The 11,687-nt window shown below is 34.7% G+C and overlaps 1 long non-coding RNA gene across 1 annotated transcript; it reads left to right on the forward strand.

Moving 5' to 3' along the window:
- Positions 1–2,559: 2,559 nt before the first annotated feature.
- Positions 2,560–6,765, forward strand: LOC125923117 (uncharacterized). Its single transcript, XR_007457906.1, has 3 exons — positions 2,560–2,867; positions 4,568–4,635; positions 6,421–6,765. It is a non-coding gene; the product is annotated as an uncharacterized LOC125923117 (long non-coding RNA).
- The last annotated feature ends 4,922 nt before the right edge of the window (positions 6,766–11,687 follow it).

The raw sequence follows: 11,687 nt of genomic DNA on the forward strand, positions 1-11,687 counted from the left end.
GTGTAGTTTTGTCCTATTCTTTAATTTGGGACAAATTCTTCTGTCTTCTCATTTTGTCTAAGTCTTTCTAACTGTTTCTCTGTGTTAGGAAAGTCACCTACCTCTCCTGTTCTTGAGCGTAATGGCTTTGTGAATAAGAGGTCCTGTAATGCCTTGTATTGTAGTGTCCCCTATTCCTCAGGGCCTGACACTTCTGGGAGTGTCTCCAATGTGTGCTGTGTGTGCTTTGCTTTTGTGTCCTGGCTGCTTTATCCTTTTGACCAGCCATATGCAGAGGCTCTCTTTGCCTGTTTTGGGCAGTGTTTAATATCTTGCCTGAGTGTGGCATTCTGGTCTGCTTCTGAAATGAGACCTGTCACTACTGCCACTGGAACTGAGTCCTCACAAAACTCATGGGTCAGGAGATGCAATGTTCACAGGGTTTGAGCCAGCCTTTTGGAGAAGGGGGTCCACCATGCTGAGACTGAGGCAAGTGTGACTGTGAAGGGCAGTTATACTGGAACACAGAGGGGCAGGGCTTGGTATAAGCAATTTAGGTAGTGAGTGTAGGCCCTCTGCTGGTTCCCACAGGTGGCCCTGCTTATATTGAGGGGCAGGGGAGAGAAATTGTGCCTGCTAGTTCCTTTGTTCCCCGAGGGGTTTCTCTGTGGAAACTGCTTCTCTGGGACATGCTCTGAGATGAGCAACTAACCTCCCCACTCTGTACCCCAGGCTGTCTTCAGATAGCTGTTTACAAGTTGTATATCCATGGGCTGTGTGCCCTGCCTTCTCTTCAAAAGCATCTCCAATGTCCCCTGGGTTCTCCCAGAGCCAAGCATGCTGACATTTAAAACTCCAGGCTTTAAGTCTTACTGGTTGCAAGAACTCATGAAATTTGGGCCCCTCACTTTCCAAGTCAATTGCTATGAGGATTCATTTTCTCCATGCACTCTCCTGTGTGCTAGTCTGTTTCTGGCTCTTCTCCATGACCACAGCTCCCTCCCCTCTGCTGCAGCCTTGATCCATTTCTCTTCCAAGCTGTGTTTCTGCACTTCCTACCTTCTTCAATGTGGCCTCTTCTCTACCCTTTAGTTATGGAGTTTGTTCTGCCAGTCTTCAGATGGACTTTTGGGGTATCTAAGGTTATATGAAAGTTATCTAGTTGTATTTGTGAGACTAGGTAAGCCTATGGTCCTCCTAGTTTGCCACCATCTTCCCTCTATCACTAGGAATGTGTTTTTATAAGTACCTTGGATAAGTTTACAATTAGAAAATATTTTGAGGGGCGCCTGTGTGGCTCAGTTGATTAAGCACCTGACTCTTGATTTAGGCTCAGGTCATGATCTCATATTTTGTGGAATCAAGTCCTGTGTTGGGCTTTGCGCTGACAGTGCATAGCCTTCCTGGGATTCTCTCTCTCCCTCTGTCTCTGCCTTCCCTCCCCCCACCCCCAACTCTCAAATTAAAAAGAGAAAGGAAGAAAGAAAGAAAGAAAGAAAGAAAGAAAGAAAGAAAGAAAAAATTTTGAAATGACCACTTTAATCAATTTCTTTTGAATGTAAAGTATCTTAGCTGGGTTTCTAACAAGAGGTATGTGGCTAAAAATTCACAGTGGGAAGCAAAAGCAAGCACACTATGATGATGCCTTCTATTATGTATGGTTGATTGATAGAAGACTATTGTAATCTTAATCAGACAAACTGATGACCAGAATGGTTTTTCAGCGGAATATTGAAGAGTCTGACTTATTTTTTTGCTGGCATGAAAATCCAACCTACCTAAAAGGAAACTGTGCTGGAATGCCTTGGTTAGAGCTGAAGCTTTTTTCAAAAAAAGCAACTGTACTTAAATAAGAACTTACTTGAAATTATAGAATTACTCACCACAACCTTGGAAGACTTTGGCCTGGAATATTTTGGGGGCCTGATTTTAATGTGGCTACTGGACCATTTTTAATATTTAATTGAAAAAAATTGTGCAATTTAGTAGGAGAAACTGGAGTAGGGTTTGAGAGGGTAGACAGCAGGCTGAAGATGCTGCAGCTTTGGGAAACAAGGGAGCTCCCCCCTGTGATAATATATAAATGACACATTGGTTCCCTCCTATAGCTTCTATATGGCTTCTTTTGCCTCACCACTCAGAGAAAAATATGAAGAATTTAGAGGAAGGGATGGGGTGAGGAGCACAGAAATAGCAATCTCAATCTGTGACTAGTACATTTACAATTTTTCTTAGGATTTTGCCTGTTGCCTAATATGACAGGAAGGTCACTTGACAGAGTCACTTTGAGAAGTAAGATGGATGATACTGTGAACAACTAAGGGTATTAATCAACCACAGTTATAGGGTTGCCTATGAATAGGTACTTCAGTGATACTCATTTATTCATTCATTATTTCACCTGTTGCTCATTAGTCAGTCAACATATGTTAAATGTGCTAGACAATGGGGGCATGCTAGTGTACAAGGTAGACATCATCTTTGACCTCTTAAAATTATATTCTTCTAAGGCAGAAGGAAATAGAAGAAGATGAATGAAAAGGTTATTCAGCTGGATGATAATTTACTGCTATCGTCTGCGTTCTGAACATTAATCATTTTTTTTTTTTCTGCAGTGCTTTTAGCAAATCAAAAATGGCATCCGGTTCCTCTCTTGGTAAATGAGAAAAGGAATCTAAGGTGCTTGCCTTAGGTGTTTGCTGATACTCAAGAACCTCTTCTATGAATATAGCTAGAATGTAAGATCCATGAGGATATGAGATACATGAGGACAAGGACTTTATTTTGTTGACTACTTTTGCCCAGTTTGAAAAGTGTCTACCATGTGGCAACACTTGATAAATTCTTGTTGAATGACAGTGCAGAGCTTGATAAAGTTAAGAATTAAGGTAAGTTTCTTGTTACAGAAGCAAGTGAAATGAGGAGAGGAATAATGGTGTTAACATTTAGATCCTAACTTGTTAGAGCTTGATAGTGTCAGATCTTTATAAAAATATTTTTTATAAAAACTATTTTTGGAAAAATAACATCATAAACAATGAATGCTTGGCTCTTATGATACACTTATCATCTTAAAACAAATTATAGCCCCCCCAAAACCAATTCTAGCCATGATGAAGAACTTTTATGAATTCCTATTTTGAAGGAGGTCAAGCAAGTTACACAAATTTTTTCTGGCAGCAGGATAGTTTACAGGATTCAAATTATCTGATAGTAGAGTCTTTACTTAAAAAGTTCTATTAAAAAATTCTAAAAGGGAGACAACTTTTAGAAGTTTTATAGAGTTACACCAGAGTGAGCTCTGAGCTTCCCTGGATAAAATTCCTTACATCCTTTCCTCTCTAGATGCAGAATAGATGGCTAGGGGAAATGACTATATTCAATGGATTTTGTTTATCAGAGACCATAGATTGTAGTTTATGGGTCTTTTCATAGAAGTTGTCAATGTTCTGTGTATAACATTGTTACAGCAGTTTCCTGAACAGTTCTTTACAATTAAGTTGTCTTGATCTCTGAGGGACTGCAGTTGGAAGAGCAGAGAAGGTAATTTGGCTTTCGATCACCAGTTTTCCAAATGGATAATTCTTAGAATGGGATTGTCAATGATTCTGGTTGACTTCAGTTAATATTAGATTCTTCATTAGGGTTGACAGGATCTGCTTTGGGAACAGGGTAAGAAAGTCTACGGGGAGACAATCTGAATAAAAAAGGAATCCAATATTCTCTGTTTGGCATATGGATGGTTTCCAAAACCTATCCCTTTTATGCCTTATCCCTGTTAAAAGATTATAGTTAATAAGCACTAATAAGAAGATGAGCAGTTTAAAAGGGTAGAAATTGATATCAGCAAAAAATTTATCAAAATATACCAAAATGATAAAATAGTAAAATAATTGTTGTTGATTGAGTGAAAAAGACCAATATAATAAATATGATCAGCTTCGAAATCATGAGAAAGAATAAAATGATTAGCCCAAGCAGGTAGGGGCAAGTTTCCTGGGGCTAAGGTGGCTGCTTAACAGGTCTCTAGAGTCTAGGTTTGCCTGTCAGGGATCAGCATAGACATTAACAACTATAATAAAGTTTGGGCTAATGAGCAAACAGCGGCTTTAGTTGCTTTCCTTAGAGCTTTAAGCCTTAAGAACCAATGCTTAGCTCAGCAGTGTCAATATGCCTTTTAAAAAGTAGCCATTTGCACAAGTTGAATCTGACATTTTATGTGTTTTATAGCAGACCATAAATACTTTTAACTTTATAAATAATAAAACTATGAATGGGATAAATACTCAATAGCATTATTAATGGGTTTTCAACCTAGGGACCATGAGTGACAACTTGCCTATAAAGCAGTTATATATAGTTTTTGTTTAGTTTAAACTGTGGTTCTATTTGTTTACACATTAAATTTGCCAACCTCAAAATTATAACATTTTGATTATTTCCTCTTAATTTATGAAAAAAAATTGCTGAGCTTACATTTAAGTCAACATTACCTGGAATCAGTAGAATGGGAATTGCATTTCTTCATTCCTCTTTGGGAATATTTGCCACCTGGCACTGATATAATGAATTCATATACAATTCATAGATTGGGGATTGGACGAACTTATGAAGCCCTTTATTCAATACTCTATGAAGAAACTGAGGTCTGACAAGGTGAGTAGGCAACAATAATTTGATTACATGTTTCCTTTTGTCTTTTAGCTATAATGGGTTGTGAGAGGGAGATAAGAACTTTAACAACAAATCCTTGAGTTTTTTTAATATCCAAGAAAGATCTTCATTGTATTTCTGATAATGAGAATAAGAGGATCTATTCATAAATAAGTGAGATTTTAACCAAATGTATTCTAAAATATTTTCTGTTTATACTGTATGAGCTAAAAGGCAGTGAAAAATACCAAGGGAAGATTGTAAATTATTTAAACTTTTTAAAATGTAGAATAAAATCTACCATATAACCTTTCTTGTATATTTACATTATTTTCTCAACTTTCCATAACTCCAAAAATCCAAATATGGTTTATATTTTACAAGTATTTCTTATGTTACATTTTATGAATATTTGAATTTTTTGGTTTGATACCTGCTCATTTCAGATACTGTACATTTTTTTGGAAGGTACTTTAAGCACTCAAAATTTTTTTCACTGTGCCTAAAATTAAAAAAAATTGTACGTATAAAATTATAAACATGTAAGTATATATACATTATATATACATATTATTTTTGTATTCTTTATATATAGCGCAGTTGAATTATTTTCAGTATATTTGTTTTACTTTTTATATATTTTATATAAATATATATAAATATTTTAATAAGTATATAAATAAGATATAAATATTATATATAATAAATTTTATTATTGTATAATATTATATATTATTTAATATTAACAATAATTATATATTATTTAATATTATATATAATAAATATATAAATAATACATAAATATTATATATAATATATAAGTATTTTATATATATATATATTTTAACAGCTGTATTATTTGGATCAACTTCCATCTAATCAGAAATGAATGTATACATTAGTCAATTTGGATCAATTTCCTTTGGGCTGTGCTGGGCGCTATACAGGACTGCATGATTTCTGTTTGCTTTTAAGAATAGTAGTAGTAACATTGCTGCTGGTAGTAGAAGCTTGTGTGCTTTGCTAATCTATAGATAAAACTAATAAGACTTTTGTATGAATGAAAGTAATTAATATACAGTACTCTGTGTGAACTGAGTCTGTGTATTTTGTAATAATCACAGACTCATAGAAATTATCAATAGGACATGACAGATTATCTTTATTTTTACATGGTGAACCTTAGATTTGGACCATCTTGACATGTCTTAAATGTGAATTCAACAACCTGCTCATACAAACTCTTAGATGTGATTTGAATTAAGAAAAACATGCCATGTATATATATATATGTATATGTAAAACATTAGCATAGAATGGTTTCTTGCTCTTTTTTCAAAAAGTTTATTTATTTATTTTGAAAGAGAGAGAGAGAAGAGACTGTGTGCACATGCTGGGGATGGGCAGAGATCCCAAACAGGCTCTGCACTGTTAGCATAGAGCCTGATAAGGGCCTTGATCTCACAAACCTGTGAGATTATGACCTGAACTGAAATCAAGAGTTGGACACTTAACAGATTGAGCCACCCAGGCACCCCTGGTTTCTCACTCTTCAATGAATATTTTAGCAAGGTCTGTATACTTGTGCACAAGAAAAATTGCATATGTATGTAAAAAAAGTATATAATACATAATGTTTATATAAATATAATTTAAAAATAACATATTAATGCACAATTTCCAGACACATACATAATATGATTTTCTTTTAAAATTTCATTGGTTTTAATGAATAAATAGAAACACAGTTGTGTATTCAATACTTAAAAGTTGATTTTTTTATTTCAGTGTGACCTGAAGCCATTGCCTTGTGTATTTTAAACATTTCAATTTGAAGTGGATTATGGGAGACAACTGGGAGCATCCAGACTCGAGAGCTGTGTGGAGGGATCTTTGCTGTGATCCCTCTGACAACACAGGTAATCACTCATAAAGAAAACCACCTCACAAATAGAACTCACCTTTTGGCCTCAGTTGGATAGCTGAAGTAAAAATCTTTGTCTGGTACCACTGTAAATGTTCCAACAATATGCCCAAAATAAATCATTTAATTGAACATGATTTTACTCTTTATGTTTTACTATATGATACTTTTTAATGAATGGCAAGAGAAAATAATTGTTGGGGTGCTTCTTCCCTATCAACTCAGGCTTCCTGGCAAGTTTTCTGTTCCCTGAAATAGATCTTTGGAAAATAAGAAGAAAGAATGCACTGTTTCTGTGAAAATGCCAGTGATACGTTGCATAGTGCTGAGACCTGATGTAGAAAAATGAGCTGCTGCAAATTTTGCCCTAGGGACATGTCAGTACTGTGCAAATGCATGGAGGTGAATATTATAACTTGTACTCAATATTACACTTTAACATATTATCTAAATCCTAAATATGGCAATTTTCTTGGTAGGGATGGTATGCAGGTTGTCTGTCAGAATAAATGCTCACTTAACCTGAAAGACCTTGAACAATACTGCTTTAGAGGACTGGAGTAAGTCCAATAGGTATTATATGATTATGTTATTGGGCACTTGTAGGATTCAGGAATATCATGTATGTTAAAGATATATCTAAACTTCTTTCTTCAGCTGCCAAAACTTTAACTGACTTTCTGAGGAGCCAGTTTATTTATGGTGGCAATAATAGTTGAGTTTTGAGGCTATTAATTTAAATATAGAGTATTTCTTTTGACATCAGCCTTTGAACTGGGGAGGCCAGAAAGAAAAACAGGATAATAGCACTGAACAGTAGCCATGCATAATTATTGGGCAAAGATTCTTATAGTGCCCTAGAAAGAAATGCAATCTGATTCTGAAAAATTTGTTCTCTTGTCTGCCTCTCTGTAAACAGTTTAGATTATTTATAAATTGAATCCTTCTTTAGTTAAAACGTGTCCTAAATAACACAGTGTACTTCTAATCTTGTGGCAACATCATAATCATTCTGGGGATTGAAAAACTAAATATTCTTAACAAAATAAATAAGCAATGACAAGTGGCAAACTAACACACAAAAACCTTAAAAGAATTTATTGGATAACAACTTCACTTGGACACTTATATTAAACAGTCAAGTCCTGAAAGAATGAATAAGAAAAATAAATTCCATTATTTCTGAGCACTTATAGTAAGCCAGTTCTGCTATAAATCTTAAAATTACCAACACTTTGGATGGAAGTTTGAAAACATACTATAACTATGTGGTGCAGTGAAATTTAAATGTGAAATCATTCCCTCTAGACTACCAGCCATCCTAGCTGGAATGAAAACAGCATATTCTTATGTTCTGATTCATCAAAGTCTAGTTTTCAGGTATTTTGATGATTAAATCTGTCTGGTGAAAGGCCATCAATTTCAGGCAGAGGTTTCCCTGTATGGCTGCCTTGTCATATACTTCTGTAAATGGGAGTTTGGGAACTTTAAATGAAAGAGTATGTAAAGTTTTCTTTGCTGAGTGTTATTAACTGAGGGACTCTGGATTAATTTAACAGCCAGGTCTGTTCTTTCAGCCATAAGCCATGCTGTCAGAGAAACTTAATTACACTTTAAGTGGGATGCAAATGAGTTGTGACACTACATCATTTCACATGAAAGGTTCATTACTTACATTAACTTGCACAATGCTTGCTCCCAAACCTAGACCTCATTACAATATTCCTGGGATTTTTTTTTTAAAACGTAGCTAAATGCATGTAGGGTTTTAACTTTTAATAGCCTGTTTCTTTCTTAATGTTTAAGACTACAAATGTTCACTTTATTAAATGATTATGAATTGAACTACTGGATACATGATTGTATTAAGACTGGCAGGAAAAAAATGTTCTACCATGTTCTACTCAATATGTATATGTTCTGCTCAGTAGCACATTCTTAGTACCAATTTATTTTTTTTAAAGTAACTTTATATGAATAACTTCTTTAGCATTGCTATCTATGGCTTGAAACAGGAAATTTAACAAGCTTTAGAATCAAAAGCTTAAGGAATCTTATTCCGGGCTTAATAGATTTTTTTTCTGAGCATGAGTTGGGTGGGAAATATAGAAATGTAAACACATACAATGCAATTCATATTGATAGCTCACAACCTCGAGTGATAAGGATAAATCAGTCATGACTAACACCTAACAAAGTGTTAAGAAAAGTAAAACATATACATGTATTTGGTCCCACTTTATCTTTTTTATTTTTTTTAACGTTTATTTATTTTTGAGAAGTGGGAGACAGGGCATGAGTGGGGGAGGAGAGAGAACGAGGGAGACACAGAATCTGAAACAGGCTCCAGGGTCTGAGCTGTCAGCACAGAGCCCAACGCGGGGCTCGAACTTGACGCAGGGCTCGAACTTACAAACCGCGAGACCATGAGCTGAGCTGAAGTCAGACACTTAACCGACTGAGCCATCCAGGCGCCCCCACTAGATGCTCTTTTAAGTCATAAGTCTTTTTCTTGTCCAATGTGTAGCCCATGATATTTATTAAAAATAGACCTTGATATCAAATAAGAATAAGTTTGGAAAGGTGAAATATATTCTTCAATTGCAAAATTAGAGAATAAGTTGAAATCACATAATGCACTGAGCTGCTCTGCTACAATTTAATATGCTTGAATTGTAGTTTGTTAACTAATACTTTGGTGTTCGAAAGAATTAATTATTTAAATCCAAATTTACTTCCTCATATGATAACATGAAGAAATATCTTTTAAATTTTAGGAAATATGCTCTTAAATTGAGCATAACATGTATGCAATGAAATTTATATTCCTTATTTTGCCAATCATCAATTCATTGCCACTCAAACCCATTCTTCACTGCCTGCTCTGTGATATGGAGCTGGATTCTGTAATCACTTATTTTCAACAAGGGTAGTATTAAGCGAAGACAATAGAGGGCAGTGGAGAGACACTGCAGGAGGAAAGTGTTTTAGTGTTTTAGTGTTTTCTGTATGTCTTGCTTGCTTCTACTGCATCCTGTAATCATTTCTCATTTTCAGGAAGCATAGTGTTAAGCTAAGTGATTACCTCACTGCCAGCACAAATGCTATGCCCTCTGACTGAAATATACATAAAAATGTATATGAAGTTGGTAAAGAATATTAGCATATAGAGGTAGAAGAAACCTTACAAGTCATTTAGTCTAAACCTTCCTTTTTTGTAGGAATCCTGAGGGGTTAATTCCAGGTATTGTCACAAGTTTTATATAGCATGTAACACTTTTAAATCTTCTCTTTCAGGGTTTATATTTAAAAAATAAATAATGACGTTATTTATAATTTTATAAAGCTATCAATTTGAATTGCAAAGGAGCTTTTATTCACTTGAAACTCAATAGGTATTTGTTGATTTTCTATAAATTCTCAAAGTGTTTTATGGAATATAAGAATAAAAAAGATACTTCTATTTTCTGAGGTAAACCAAAATTTAAAACCCTGATGAAGAAATAAACCATGATAGAATATAAGGATCACAAGAGTAATGCAGAAAGAGACTGGAGATCATATTTGGGGCAATAAAGAGGGCTTTCATGAAGATGACAGACCTATAAGTAGGGCCTTGAAACATGCATAGGTTTGAGAGTTGGATTTGAGGAGTGGGGAATAAGAATTTATGGATAGTTTAAGGCATAGCAACAGCCAGAGGCAGAAAAATGTTTCACGTATGGATGGAAAATGCCCTCCAGGTTTTTTTTTCTTAAGTGTGGCATAGGCTAGGATTAGGGGAATAGTGGGAAAACTTGGCAAAATATCTGAACTGACACTGAATTTTTATAAATCCTGACACAGCATCCCAATACAAATCAAGAAAATGTAAGATCAGTTGAGTAAATTAGTTAATCATAATTTATATTCATAATTAATAAATTATGTGAGTTAAATAATAGAGCTTTGAAAGCAACCAAATTCTTTATCTTTGGCTTCTAAAATAAGAGCTTTAAAAAGAGCTAAGAAAGTACTAAACTCATTTTGAATGTGACATTAATATAAGGATTTCTCACTGAATCATATGTGACAGATTTTGGTTTCATTTTTAGTAATCCTAAAATTATCTTCTTTATCATTGAATATTAAACATAATATCCAATATTGACTCATATCAAAACAACTTAAAGAGCTTTGTTTCTGGATAGTGGGGATTATATAACCAGAATAGCATCTAGTTTTTAAAAATCTAGAAATACTAGATAAAACACAACCATTCATTTAAATGCTCACAGAAAAATTTGGAAAATCCCCAGGGAGATAAATGATGAGGAAACAAAACCCCAGGGAAAAAGTTGATGTGGCTACCTAGGAAAATGGGAGTGGGGTTGGTTCCATCTCTGTCATCAAGAACTGGAATTTAATGGCCCTGTGGGGACAGAAAATGACGCTGTGGTCCATATGAGTCAGGGGCTTCAAAATGAAATAGAAAATAAAATGAGAAACTATTGAAGAATTGCAACACCAGTGGACAGGTTAAGACTGAACTGGAAAAATATCTATCCACTGGCACAAAGCCAATTAAGCAACTTACCTATATTAGTCTGAGCTGGGAGTTGGGGTAGCACAATTTTTCTCTGAGAATTTATGAATATGGGCCCACCTTCACATTCATTTGGAGCTCAACTTTACACTATCTAGGTGTTTTATATATTTATTTTTTTAAGAAGTTATTTAACTTCCAGTTAACATACAGCATTATATTAGTTTCAGGTGTACAATATAATGATTCAACACTTAACATACAACACCCTGTGCTCATCACAACAAATGCACTCTTTAATCCCCATCACCTATTTCACTCATCCCCACACCCACCTCCCCTCTGGTAACTATCAGTTCTCTAGAGTTAAGAGTCTGTTTCTTGGTTTGCTTTGCTCTCTCTTTTTTCTCTTTGCTTGTTTTGTTTCTTAAATTCCACATTTGAGTGAAATCTTATGGTATTTGTCTTTCTCTGACTGACTTATTTCACTTAGCATAATACTCTCTAGCTCCATCCAAGTCATTGCAAATGGTAAGATCTTTCTTTCTTTCTTCCTTTCTTTCTTTCTTTCTTTCTTTCTTTCTTTCTTTCTTTCTTTCTTTCTTT

This window comes from Panthera uncia, chromosome B1 (assembly GCF_023721935.1).
Source record: "Panthera uncia isolate 11264 chromosome B1, Puncia_PCG_1.0, whole genome shotgun sequence".
Classification (NCBI taxonomy): domain Eukaryota; kingdom Metazoa; phylum Chordata; class Mammalia; order Carnivora; family Felidae; genus Panthera; species Panthera uncia.